We start from the raw sequence: 14,489 nt of genomic DNA, 5'->3' as shown, positions 1-14,489 counted from the left end.
ACCCAGAAAGGAAGGGGCTAGTGTTGGGTAGAGATGGACTCAGAGCAGAAACAAGCACCAGATATGAACTGCTCGGCCCTGTTACCTGAGTGGGTTAAATTAATGCAAAGGGCCAGGGCAGAGCACACACAGTCTCAAAATAGAGTCTTGCAATGAAGAAGAAACATCTCTTTATGACTGTCATGGCTCTCTGTTCCATGAACACTTGATCATACAGCTATTGAGCAGGACTGCACACTTTTCAGCTCACGGAGAAACTGGTTAAGCCTTTTACAATGATTATTATTTTTATCAGTCCTTAATTCATGCTCATGAACTACCCACAGCATAAAATGGGAAATGCTTTTATGGCATCAATATTTTTCATTCTAATTTTTAATTAAACTCTGTCCTCATAATACTACTGGCAAAAATAATGAGATGAATAAGAATGGCTTTTTGGATTTTTTCGAATTAAATTTAAGTTCTTGAAGAATGTTAGGTGCTTACATCCTCTTTGGGGGGGCTTGATATTTAAAGAAGTTGATGTGCTTGGGAGATAAATCGGGTCTGCATCCATCTGCCAGAATAAACAGAGATACACATCCTTTTCTATACTGCTGTAGTTTTCTTATCAGAAATTAGGAGTGGTCTTAAGGAACTGCTACTATTGGCTAATTATTGCGAGAAAGAGAAGTTTAATCTCAATTAAGATAAAACTGAAATAATTGTACTTGGCAGGCATACCCTAATGTTTAAGTCTACAGTATTTAATTACTTTATCCATAGATAGCCCATTCAGCTTCTTAGAGGTGCAGGTAATTCATCTAAGAAGGTCCATTGGGGTGCACTTAAAAGCAGAATCGGATGTTCCACAGCAGTAACATTCCATTTATTTTATATTGGAGACAGGTGGATTGTAATATCTGTTCTTGAAGTTTTTAAGACAAAATTTTCTCTTGGCTTCTTTTTTTTTTTTTTTTTATTTTGGTGCAGGATTCTGAGTTCTCAAATCTATGTCTAAGTATTTGAGGATATGGACTATTTTTTGAGTGTCAATGTTGACTCCATCCATTGTTATCCCTATAGCTCACCTGTGTAAGTGTACGGCAGAGTCCTCTGTAGGGAGGAAGATACGACACAGGTTGCTAGGCTTGGATAGCTGAATGTTAACTCTGTACCCAGCATACCTGGAATCTAAAGCATTTGTTCTCTCTTTTATCAGGGACGTAGAAATAATCACTTAAGGCTCCTGTTAGAGAAGTAAAGTATGAATTCCCTGTAGTCTAAGACTCACCAAAGACATCTGATTTGGAGACAGGCAGGCAGACTAAAAAGATTAACTCTATTTCTGCAGGTCAGAGGTTCTCAGTGCTAGCTGCACATGAGGATTACTCCAGATACTTTAAAAACACCTAGGCCTAGAACATTTGATCTAGAATTTTTTAAAGACTTCCAAGGGCCATGAGCCTTTGGAACTCCCCTAGAACCTTGTTTCTTCATATGCGGTTCACAGACCAGCAGCAGGGACATCACTTGGGAGCTTGTTAGAAATTCAACATTTGCCATGAGGTCCTCCTGCTGCCTCAGAACCTGCATAATAACAAGATCCCCAGGAGATTCTGAAGTGTTTGTAAGTCTGACAACCCGTCTTTATCTATGCACTTTTATTTGTATTGTTAGATCATCAGAAAGCAACACGCCAGCAGAACTCCCTGGTGGGACACCTTCATTGAACTCTAGTTTCATGATTTGCCTGACGATCAGTATAAATAATCCTTTCCTGTCAATGATACGATTCTCATCAAAGATATTTTCCTATTACACTCCCAATACTCGTCATGCAAGAGTTCATGCAATGAAAGTCTTTTTGCATTTTAGTGACAGAAAAAGCTCGTGTCACCCGATGAATTTAGTTACTCTTTAATCCGGGCAGAAAGTGGTTCCCAGGGGATGGGGTGGTGGTGGTGGGAATGGGGAGTTGTTTAATGGGTGTAGAGTTTCAGTTCTGTGAGATGAAAGGAGTTCTGGAGATGGATGGATAGTAGTGATGGTTGCCCAATAGTCTGAATGCAGGACACTGACATGCAGACTTAAATATGGTTAAGAAGCTACATTTTATGTGCACTTTACCACACACACACACACACACACACACTCTCTTAAAGAAATTAAAAAAGAAAGTGATTTCCAACCCCCTGGAGTCAGGAGTTCCTTTGAAGCTGCTATTTCCTAAGCCCATTTAAGAAACTTTACCCTTGGGATTTTAGGAGCTATGATGCTAACATGATTTCAGTAGAGAAGTTATGTCCTGAACTATCATTTAGCAAATGGAATGTGGTGAAGAGGTACAAAATTCCACGAAAGGGGATGCGTTTGAGTGGAAATCACAGAAGCCAGTGGTCATCTTTCCCTTGCATTATTTTCCCTGAACGATTTCTATAATTCTGGCGAGTGGAGACAGATACAGAGCACAGATTCCCCAGGGGGATTACAAAGTCGGCTCTGCCACGCTTGGAAACCTCAGTATCCAGGGTTTCTGCCCCCCCCCACCAAATCCAGAACCTCTGCTCAGACGCCTGTTAGCTGTTGGCAAAACAGGACTTCCTGTTTTCAAGATCATGTTTTAAAATGGCTCATAAAAGCTTTCTTGGATCTAACTAGTCCTAGCAAAACAATATTTTGATGATTAATGTATAAATGAATCAGAAACATATGGAGCAAATTTCCCTCGGGTTTGGCAAAGCACACTTTGGACTTGATTCCGTCCAGGATGTTGGAAGGATGGTTTCCAGGGTTTGTTGAATCAAATGTGGCTTTGCTTTTCCCAGTTCCCTTCTAAGCTATGGCAGTTTAAGAAGAGGACAAAGATTTCGTTAGATTTCTTTGTCATGGCTTTTGTTTCTATACTACCAGATTTCCCTGCAAACACAGAATTTATTCACGGGAGAGCTGCAGTTGATGGAGTATATGGTACAGCTGCCAGGGACGTTGCTACTCTCTTGTGGTTTCAGTATAGTTCAAGAGGTTTCTTTTTAAATTTATAAACGAAGGGTTTCAGATGGGTTATTTCAGAGACTAGAGACTCCCTTGTAGGCAAACTCTGTTTCACTTACCTACAAAGATTCAAGCTTTCTGTTCTTGTAACCCTCAGCATCTGAACTCAGTGGGCACAGGAATTTTAATGGAGAGCCAGAGCACCTTCCATGGGGCCATAAAGAATGCTTCCTCTCTTGGACATCTTGGAGGGACATTTGAGAGAGAGAGAGAAGGAGTCCAAGATTTTGATATGCGTTTCTTCCCTATTAAGTATTGTTCACATGTTTTTTAATATAATAAAGATAAAACACCCTCTGTATATGGAAACTATTTTATCCACAGGCACAGTACTATCAAGAGTGCTGCAGGAATAACCTGTAATACCTAGACATTAGGGAATATTTAATTTCTTACTATATCAGGAATATAGGCAAGTAAGTCTCAGCAATACAGATTTAGGAAAGTTAAAGAGAGACTTCATATCTTTAAACAGGTTCAGAGATAATTTATATCTGAGGTGCAATGTAAAATAAGGACCATGTCTTTTTATTCCACGTTATCCCAATCTAACAGACAAATAGCATAGCCCTGCTTCTTGCCTCTTAATGAGCTCATCTATAAATTACTAACTGTAGCACCATCCATGTGAAATGCAACAGTGAATGAGGGAAATAATTCTTTTTATTAAATATGCATTATATTCTAGGAAACATTGACATGTCCAGGTTTTTTTACTAAGCAGCACAATGGAATGTAACAGAATTAACATGTCCAATTCCTTCAGTTATCAAATAATTTTAACCACTCCTCTGCAATACTTAAAAAAAAGGACAAAACAAAACACAAAAAAACAAACTCCCAAAACCTTTCTGTGGAAGAGAAGAATTTGAATAAAAACAAGAAAGTAGGAAAGCGTAGTATAAGGAGAATACTGAAAAAGGTAAAATTACAAACAAAAAGTAGAGAACAAGATCAGGTGTTATTGGCTTGGGGCCTGTAGCTCAGCGAGTAGGGCACCGGCCACATGCACTGAAGCTGGAGGGTTCGAGCCCAGCCTGGGCCTGCTAATCAACAATGACAATTCCAACAACAACAAAAAAAGCTGAGCGCTGTGGCAGGCACCTGTAGTTCCAGCTACCTAGGAGGTTGAGGCAAGAGAATCACTTAAGCCCAAGAGTTTGAGGTTGCTGTGAGCTGTGATGCCACAGCACTCTAAGGGCAATAGCTTGAGACTCTGTTTCAATAATAATAAAAAAATCAGGTGTCGTCAGCATTAATACTTCTTTTCCTCCAAGATCTGAAACTCCAAAACTTCTCACTGTGACTACAACCTTCCAGGGTCCCTCTGCCTGGGTGTGCATCCTGGTTCTGTGGTTTCTTAGCAGGGTGACCAGGGACAAGTTACCTCTTAGAGCCTCACTGTCCGTGTCTGTAAAACTCTCTCAGAGTTGTTGTGAGAATTAAATGAGATCATTTAGCCAGAGCCTTCCATAGCAGCCGGGGTATAGTGAATGCTCAGGAAGTAACCTGTGGCATCTCTGCTCCCACACTGCAGGCCCTACATCCTGCTGTGGCTGCTGCTCACCCTCAGAGTAACCTTGACCCTCAGGCCCTCCTGACACCACCTCCACCTGACTCCAGGGTCCTCTTCAACCTCTTCCTCCGCTTGGCCCTCCAAGTGTGATCAGTAGCCAGGTCCTGTTGATTCTACCCGTAAACCATTTCTGGTCTGCCACCTCCCCTCTGTTCACTGCCCTCACCGAGTCTAGGCCGATCACCAGATTATCATGTCTTTACAAATGTACACCATTTACATTCTCCCAGAGAGACTGGGTTCATGCTAGCTGTGTGGCCTTGGACAAGTTCCTTTTCTCTCCCATCCTTGGTTTACTTCCCTATGGAAGGGAGGTAACTAATGGATTCTCATTAATTGGAGTTCTCTTCCATAAAGTTGTTGTGAGCATTAAGTTAGTGAATACGGAACCATTGCCAGCTGGAAAATGCAGGGTTAAATCTCTGAGAGCTCATTTCCTTCAACTCGCCAGTACATACTGAATTTATAAACATGAAACCAAGTTTGCTTCTTTCTGTTGAAACACGCCTTATTTAACATACACTGATGATTTGCTAACACTGAACCGGGGCCAGCAGCGCCATCACTCGTGCTGGAGCCAAGCTTACGGAAGCCAGCAAGTTCTGTGCCGGCTGCAGAAGGGATGTGGCAGCCTTCCTGCCACTGGGAACACGGAGCTTCAGCGCTGCGCTTGGGGCCATTCTAAACAGAAAAGTCACCGACAGAAAAGCACCAAAACGTGAAAAACATGGCACCAAAACAGACGGCGCCAAGGACACTGTTTACAGAACGAGAGCTGAAACGGAGGCAAAGAGCACCGCCTGTTCCTCCTCTGCTCCAATCTATGCTGCTCTGCGCGAGTCTGCGAATGACTTCCCAAGCAGCCAAGGACTGATTTGGGGGCTGTAAAAAATACTATTCTAGTGAGGATGTGAATTTTGTGAAAACAGAGCCCGTGAAAAATGAGGATCAACTGCCCGGTACGCCCTCCGTATCTGCGGGTTCTGCACCTGTGGACTCGACCAACCAGGGATGGAAAAAATTAGGAATGAATAAATGACCAAAGATAAATAAACAATGCGACAATAAGAAGTACAAATAAAAACACAGTATAACAACTCTCCCTAGTATTACACTGCGCCAGGTATGATATGTAACCTGGAGATGATTTGAGGCACACAGGAGGACGCCCACACATTGTATGCAAATACTATGCCACTTATGGAACGTGAGCCTCTTCAGATTTTGGTACCTTCTGGGGCCTTAAAACCAATTTCCTGTAGATACTGAGGAATGGCTGCATTGGTACCGAAACAGAACCTGTAAAAAATGAGAATTGACCGTATGTATACTTACTTTGCAGGTTTGCCGTGCAGATTCGAGGACATAATCTAAGCATCTGCTAGGCACTCCATAAAAGGGAAAGCTATTACTATTACTATTGTTGTTTGCTATTGTTACCATGCTCCCACCACTGCAATAGAGCGTGGTAAGTGATGGTGCACCCACCATCTCTCTCCATTCGCTCCACCTTACACACAGTCTTAAGCTCTGGTCAGGTCCCCTCTGGGCCTGGATTCAAGTTCTCTCCAATCCAATGTATCTAACACCGGCCCCTTTCTTTCTGCCCTCTCCTTGAACAAAACTAGCTTGGTCGTCTTGTCCCATGCATGCTCTAGACATGCCTTCTTCTGGGAACTGGCTTCAGACTTACGCCCACTCCTTTGTTGGGAACTTCTCCTGCCTCTCTCCGTCCCTCCCCACACTTCCCCTATATTAAAATATACTTATTCACCCCTCAAGACTCAGGTTAACAACATCTCTAAAGCCTTTTCTGCTGGAATTAATATCACCCTCTTATCAAGCTCAATGACCACTCTTCTCTTGTTCTCATAGAAGCTGTCATTTTCTGTATTTTGTTAAAAATTTTATGTACGTGTTTTATTTCCCTGAGTAGGCCTGGGTGGATCTGATTTATTTTTTTCATATACTGTAAAACTCCTTGCACAGTATTGTGTCCTCAGTATAGAGGATAACTAATGCTTCCTGATTAAACACAATAACAAAAATAAAACCCACAAGGTCATTTTTGCTTTATCGAAAAAGGCATCATGTTTATAACAACAGATTTTTTTATTTGAGAAATTTTACATATGAACAAGCCAACCTAAAAAAAAAAGATTTCCTAATTTATATGAAAGCCAAAAGGAGCCAATACTAGTTTTCTTAAAGTCTGGTGACTTATTCCCGAGTGTTTGTCCGTTATCACGTTCAGACTCCAGGCCCTTTTATGGTAAGTCACAAACCTTGAAATCAAGGCTAAGTAATCCAGACACAAACATATTCTGAATTACATCATAGTTTCTTTCAACACCTTCATTCTAATAACTCAAACAAGAGCACTCGACACTTGGAGAGAACATTGCATCCAAATAGCTGGAAGCTTGAGCAAACTAATTTAGTGCACTCACGCATACTTCTCCTGCCTCTGACATGAAGTCTGGTTTAAGGGTAAGACTGTGTGCTAGGGTTCTTGTTGGTAAGAATCCGAAGGTATGATCACGACACTTAGGGAACTAATCCTTCCTTCTTGGGATTCAGAGGCATCCTTTAAGTTTAATGAAAAAGGACATGATGGGGTCTTTTATTATAGAAGTTATAAGTTACTGATTGTGTGCTCTGCCACCAGTTTTATTTAAAAAATCAAGGTACATGTCATGCCTGCATGATTTTCCCTATCATGTTGCATTCTCCTGTTTGGATATAGCACCCAGAAGGCTACCAGGGAACCAAGATATGCCCTGCCAGAGTGCACAAAGGCCCACTAAGGGCACAGTGCACTCTCATCACAGTGGGGAAGCAAAGAGGAACAGTGGGTGCTCTCACCTTCACCAGGGTGCAGCTGCAAATCACCTGCTCCAGGCCTGTCACCACCTTATTGTTCATCCCTTCTCATCTCTATGAATTCCGGGTAGGTGTCAATCCCCCTGCATTGTCCGCATTTATAAGGACAACTCAGCTGTGAGCTGGGGCTCCTATCGATATCTCTGAAATCGCAGGTTTAAAATTTAGAAAGGAAGTGATTCGTAAAAATCACTTGTAAAATATCTTCCTTAGTACGTATAGATTCTGTTTCAGGAATAAATAAATGTGTGTGTGCACCTGTGTACCCACATGCATGTATTTAAGGAATGATGTCACTGCACGCACTGTGAACACCTCGGGGGACAGAGAGGGTTGAGGCTGCCTGAGAAATGGTGAGGAGTGGGCCTGATCATGCAGAACAGGGCAGGACCCCAGCTGACAGGATCAATCTTCCTATAAGAGACAGAATGTTTAAAGGGAGAGGAAAAGTATCCAGAGGCCTGCAACAATCCATCTGAGCTCAAAGGAGACGCTAATTCAAAACTATGTTAAATCCGTCCTCCATGAACAGTTGTCACCACCGAGATGCCACCTTCCTAGGGAAGAGCTACTTGTTCTTTGACAGAACACCTGTGTAGAAGTCAATAAACAAGGTCCTCGCTTTCCCTCTTAGTTTAAATCAGTGGTTCCCAGCCTTCGTAAGGCTGCAATGTATTCTCATTGTGGGTCACGACCCAGAGGTTGAGAACCGCTAGTTTAAATACTCCAGGAGATCAAGTTTCTCTCGAAGCATGGGTGGGTCACCCAGGCTGCCTTCCTAACAGCAGCTTGGAGACACTATTTTCCTTAATGGAAATACCATGTTCCTTTATGGATCTGATCAATTCCTAAAACAAAAATACATCTTTTAATGTGTTTTCTTAATTAAGTTGGTAGCTGTTCTGGGCTGAATTGTGTTTTCCTCAAATTCCTACAGTGAAACCCTAATCCAGTTTTTTTTCAACTTCACAACACACTTGAACCTTTAGTTAAACTTCCACAGCACAGTTAAAATATGTTAATTTAAAAAAAAGAATAAAAAAAAGAATATACTTATAGTACTTTGAACTTCTTTCAAAATAATTTAATTAATGGTTTTTAAAAAATTTCTTGGCACATCTAAGATCCTCTCGCAGCACACCAGTGTGCTGGGGCACACTGGTTGAAAATCACTGCCCTAATCCCCAGTACTTTAAAATGTGACTGTACTTGGCAGTAGGACCTTAAAGAGGTAATTATGTTTAAATGAGGTGATAAAGTTGAGGCCTAATCTGATCAGACTGGCATCTTTACAAGAAGAGAATAGGGTGAAATGCTCACAGACTAAAGGGCAGCCATGGGAGGACACAGAAGGCAGGCTGCCCTCTATAAGCCAAGGAGAGAGAGACTCCGAGAGCAAACAACCTTACCAGCACTTCAATTTTGGACTTTAAGCCTCCAGAAGGCGAGAATGCGATTTTCTGTTGTTGAAGCTATCGGGTAATGTTCTGTTATGGCAGCCTTAGCAAAATAATTCATTAGCGATGGATTATCCAAGGTGAATTTCCTCCTTACTATCAATAAGAAAAGTCCGGTTTTCAGTAACCTCACATTCTTTCTGTTTTGGTCAATTTTCTTTATTCCTAGTTATTCAGTTGGTAAGTCACAGCTGGAGTTCAAGCCCCCAACTTTGTTGAGGGGAATGTTTTTGGTTTTGATGCTGGATTTCACTTGTTTCTCTTAAGTACCCCAAGAGCAGGGTAGGAATTCTTTTCACTATTTTATAAGTGAGAAAATAGACTCAACTTCAGATTCATCCAGGACAAATGACTGAATTTATGACCAAGTCTTTCTACATCACTTTCTCTGCTGTTTTTTCCATATTCCACTCTTTTTTTTTTTTCTTTTTCCTTAGCATTCTAATATTTTCAATTTGGGGTGTTTTTCTACCTCAAAACTGGCTTCTTTGTTTTTGAAGCTATGTCTTCCCTTTCTGTAATGCTGCTGGATTATTTTTTATGTCTCTCTTAATTTTAGACATCGCTGTTATCTTTGTGCTGGCTTTCTTTGAAGAAGACACCTCATACTAGTCTTTACTCTGCCTTCTTCACGACAAATTCCAAGGGAGAATTTTTTTTTTTTTAATCCAGCTAATTTCCTAGAGAAGCTCATGCTGTTCCTAGAGAACCTTTTAGGAAATCCCTTTCCTGAATTTTGAACTTCACAGGAAGGGGAATGAATACCCATGGAATGCAAAAGTAAAGGCCTTTTGGTATCTTTACCCTACATAGTAATTATACCACCATGTTTGGACTTTATATGGTCAGGAGTTTGATTTACTGGAGGCATTAAATCCCACGTTAGGCAACTACAAAGAGGAAATAAAAACACAGTCCTTAAGAGTAAGACTAGCAGATTAGTTATCCTTGGTGGAGCCTAGAACTCTGCAGTCACATATCACTATGGCCCAGCCACATGAGTTGCCAGGTGGGGTAAAAACCTCCTGGAGCCCCGAGTCCAGCAGATTCAGGCTGAGAATGGCTGGTACTTTGTAAGGTGCTAACTGTGCCAGACACGGTATAACCATATTCTCATCAAGTGTTATTTTGTTCCTGCCCACACAACATGTGAGGTAAGAAATGTTACTATCCAATTTTACAGATGAGTAAACTGAGCCTTACAAAGGTCAGGAAACTTGCCCAAGTCACCCAGTGAATAGGTGGCAGAATGAGAATGGAAACCCCAATCACTGGGACTTAGAAACTCCATTTTCATCAACACACCTTCATTTCCATAAGGACTAGATTTTCAAAATCTGCCCTATTTCACATGTTCTGACTGTTTGTCCCATAAACTATTGAACTAACCCAGAAATGAGCAAAACTTGGCATCCAAACCGCATGTCCCAGATGGTCCCTCACACTGAAAGTGACACAAAAATTCTCTGTAAGACCACAAGTCCCGGTCCTCAGAGTGGAAAATGTGGGCATCAAGATCTCAGCAGATTACCAAATTTTAGAGAATTACAATGCAAGGCAGTGGACTTAAACCTAAAAGTATTTGGAGTATCATGTCGTCTTCGGGGATTTGGAAGGCATCAATGGCTCCTGCAGTGCCGGGAGGTCATTCTTACAGATCTCAGTCCTTATGATATTACTGAAGTACAGAAATGCACGTTTTCAGCTAGTTTTCACACATAGAGATCTGGATAAAAGGAACTCTCAATGCTTACATTAATTATTTAAGCAGTGCTTTCTTGAGGGACCACCCTGGCCTTAAAAGAGGGGTCCATGGCCTATTCTTTTATGTTAAGAATAGTTACTATATTATATCTCTACATTTTAAATGGGAACTTTAATGAAAAACCTCATTATGCCTTTTGGCTTTCGTATTTCTTTTTGTTTGCTGAGCACCAAAATAGATGGAATGATAGGGCCATTACAGAAAAGTGGTAGAAGTTCATGATCCACGAAGTCTTGTCCAGTCCCAAATGTAGTCTGTGGTCTTAAAGATGTCAGACCCACAGATTCAAGATCAGCTTTATTCTGATAGTCACAGGTCTTCTCACAGCTAACCACTTTAAAGAGCTGCCTATATTAGATACGGCCACTCACACAATTTGCCCTAAGCTGGGGTAAACCGGGGAAAGAATAAGAGACTGCAAAACTTGAATATATCTTTATAGAGACTACTGTAAGGACACTTCCTTTTGGTTCCAATATCATCATCTTTTGTTTAGAGCAAGTCATGTGATCAAGAAAAGCCTAGCAATTAGAAATAAACTCTTCCAAACTAATGCTCAGGTTCTCTAGAAGACAGTATAGAAAACAATCCACTGTAGGATCTTTTTTTCATGCCGGGTGAGCTGTGATCATTCTCATATTGATTTTTATTCCCATGCAGTAACCCCCCAAATGCCATGGTGTGAGACAAAAATCCTATCAAAGCTATTCCTTATTTATCTTTTCATTTTCCAAGTTTTCTTTCTTTCTCTCTCTCTCTCTTTTTTTTATCGACAGCTTCTCCCTGAACCCGCTTTCCCTAAACTAACAGCTGTGGATTCGATTTCTTTCCTTTCCTGTCTCTTTAAGTCAGAAACTTCCTGAGGTTGCGGAGAGCTGCCAGTCTCAGCAGGCAGGCAGGACTCCCAGCAAGTCTCCCTTGCAGTCAGATTTACAAGTGAATCTCCTCCTTTGAGAAAATCATCACCAATTTTTTATCGATCTCCTCTGACTTTGAGGCACCTACACGGACACCCATGTGCTCCAAGACATCCTATGAACTGAGGGTTTCAAAACCAAATCAATTTACACTGGCATCTCCAAAATAAATAAATAAATAAATAAAACAAAGAAAATTCTCTAAACCGCACAAAGCATACAACCAATACAGAATCCACCTAACAAACAAAAAGCAATCAAATTCTTTCAGACTCCAATCCTACCTTAAAGACAGCCCAGAGCTCTTGGCTTCTGCACGTACCCACCTTTCTAGGTCTGCTTTCTGGTTTTCCAATAGCTGAGCTTTCTTAAATTGAGCAACAGTCTCCTCAACTGTTGGGCTCTGAAAATACACACGCTACACACGCCCAACAGCCTCTTGGTGCCAGGCAGCCCCTTCGCTTTCCTTCCCAGCCCTGCCAATTCCCTGGCTGCCGACCAGCTCTCACGTGGGGTGGAGTGAGGAAGGGGAGGGAGCCACCCGAAGTTGGGGCATGGATTCAACTCACCCTGGACTAGTGGCCGCCCATCTGGCAGGGAGGGTCCATTTTATCCCTTTCCTAACCGTAACCCCCTGCAGATCCCAGAAGAGTTGGCAGGCATACCAACTCCTCCTGGGCATGCCCTGTAACACTCTGATCTCTCTGAGGTGGCATCCCCTAGCCGGAGGGACACGGAGAGCCCCTTACCTTCACAAACCTCCGGTTCTTAAAAGCCTGGCTGGAGTCTCCAAGGAGTCCTGCGTTTTACTTGATGAGGGAAGGCAACCAGTTTCAGAAGTGGGAAACATTTCAGAATGAAACAGAAAGTAACTCGGAGATCCAAAGCAGAACCCCCGACCCACATCTGCTGGCCTGGCCGTTCCCAGCCTCTGAGAGTCTCCACACTCAGCCCGCCCAGCTGTTTCAGCCTGCAGAGGGTCAGAGGAAACTGCAGCTTGCAAGTCTGGAATTTATGGCCTGGGCTTTTTTTTTTTATTTTTTCAGTAAGAGTATTTGTTGAGCTTTTTAACATGCAGTTTGTCTCCTTCTGCGGGGAATTACTCAGTGATCCCGTCACCTGACTCAGGGCAGCTCCATTATATAATTCAAACTGTGCTATTTGAGTTCTGACCAGAAAGCCTTACTTGCCTCTCCTTGGGCAGGCAGCATCCACCCCCATCCCCCGGAGAGGAAGAGCAGAAAGGAGAAGCTCAAACCCCAAACAATGACAATTAACCTTCTCTGAACCTTCCCTAGAGGGACTGCATTTTTGCAGTGTACTTGGATTTCCCTTCGGTTTAATTTGTCTTGAGGAGATGATCTCCTAAATGCCAGTGCTGACTTAGCAGCCAGTTCTCAAGATGTAACTGTAGCAGCTTCCTTGATTTTTCTAGGGTGGCTCTCTGTAGATTGGATAAGTCACTGAAGGGATTTTCAAATGATAGAGTGGATCAGCAGTTGAAAAGCTGCATGTATTTTTGTAATACTACCAACCTAGAAGCTTCATTACTTTTGTCACATATCTAAGTTCTGTGAAATGCCAAAGGGGTAGCTCACCCTGAGGTTCTTTAGCCCTTGATCATCATAAACCTTCTCCCAGTCACCGCAGAAGAGCATAACATCCAAGTGACAACTGTTTTCTTGCATTGTAAACATCTTTTTTTTTTTTTTTTTTTGGCAAGAGATGGATGGAGTCTCAGTCTGTCACCCAGGTTGGAGAATAGTGACACAATCATAACTCACTGAACCTCCAACTCCTGGGCTCAAGCCATTCTCCTGTGTCAGCCTCCCTAGTAGTTGGGACCGTAGGCACATGCCCCACCACATCTGGCTAATTTTTAAATTTTTTGTGGAGACAGGTCTCACTGTGTTGATCAGGCTGGTCTAGGAACTCCTGGGTTCAATGGTTCCTCCACCTCCACCTCTCAGGGCACTGGGATTACAGGTGTGAATCTATAGGGGTCAGGCCTCAGTACCTCTTACAAGGGCAAGTTCCAGCCTCTGCTTCCAACCACACCATAACCCCAAGGGCAGTCAAGCCACCACCGTTTTAGGTGAAGTAGTAGGAATTATTTCAGTCTGTCTCACTTTTTCTGTCTTGACATCTGTCATCTCTGTCCAGATGATACACATTGAGAAGCAGGAATGTTCAAACATAGAAACGCCCCATCAGTGAGAGGCTATTTGAGAAAACTATACAGCCATCAATGGGCATAACACTTAAAGCATCACAAAACCGGACAATCAAATTAAAAAACACTCCAATCTGTTCACTGTTTCCACGTCAGAATCAAAATGAACTGTATGCACGGGGCACTCTGGGCTCTTCCCTCAGCCAAGGGAGCCTTGTTGCTGAACACGGGCAGCACTTAGAAAGGACTATTAATGTTTATGAGAAAAAATGCTGACTCTGGCCAACCTTCTAAGTGGTTTTCCTTTTCACTCTTCTGAATCCCCCACCATAACACCAAAGGAAAACTGCTTTCTCCATCCCACTTGCCTCTGCCACTCTAAATAGTATTAGATACATTTATCACATTAAAATACGTGACAGGAGACGGATACCCCACCCTAGGAATCACTTCCAAAATATTTTATAACTACCGTGTTTCCCTCCAAATAAGACACTGTCTTATATTTATTTTTTCTCAAGAAGACACACTAGGGCTTATTTTCAGGGGATGCCTTATTTTTATTAAGTATAATACAACCATCTACATTTATTCAAATACAGTTAAGTCATCTTCTTCTGGAATCTGAACTGGGAGCCGACCTTGTTGGTGGGGCTGGCGCTAGTAATGCGTGAACTCCTTT

The 14,489-nt window shown here is 42.1% G+C and overlaps 1 protein-coding gene across 10 annotated transcripts in view; it reads right to left on the bottom strand.

Annotated features, from left to right (window-relative positions):
• Nucleotides 1-14,489, bottom strand: part of PHACTR1 (phosphatase and actin regulator 1) — a 522,649-nt gene that overhangs the window by 286,891 nt on the left and 221,269 nt on the right. For 2 of the 10 annotated variants that reach the window (XM_023512325.1, XM_023512327.1), the window contains exon 1: nucleotides 11,919-12,442. The exons of 7 other annotated variants lie outside the window; for them this stretch is intronic. The gene's annotated coding sequence lies outside the window, so the exon portion shown is untranslated. Of the gene's footprint in view, nucleotides 1-11,918; nucleotides 12,584-14,489 lie in introns of those variants that run through there. One more of the 10 variants, XM_023512326.1, reaches the window with a different exon arrangement.

This window comes from Otolemur garnettii, unplaced genomic scaffold, assembly GCF_000181295.1.
Source record: "Otolemur garnettii isolate 467f Iridium unplaced genomic scaffold, OtoGar3 scaffold00026, whole genome shotgun sequence".
Classification (NCBI taxonomy): Eukaryota; Metazoa; Chordata; class Mammalia; order Primates; family Galagidae; genus Otolemur; species Otolemur garnettii.
The sequence above is the reverse complement of the archived record's forward strand: the minus strand, read 5'-3'. Positions and strand labels throughout refer to the sequence as shown.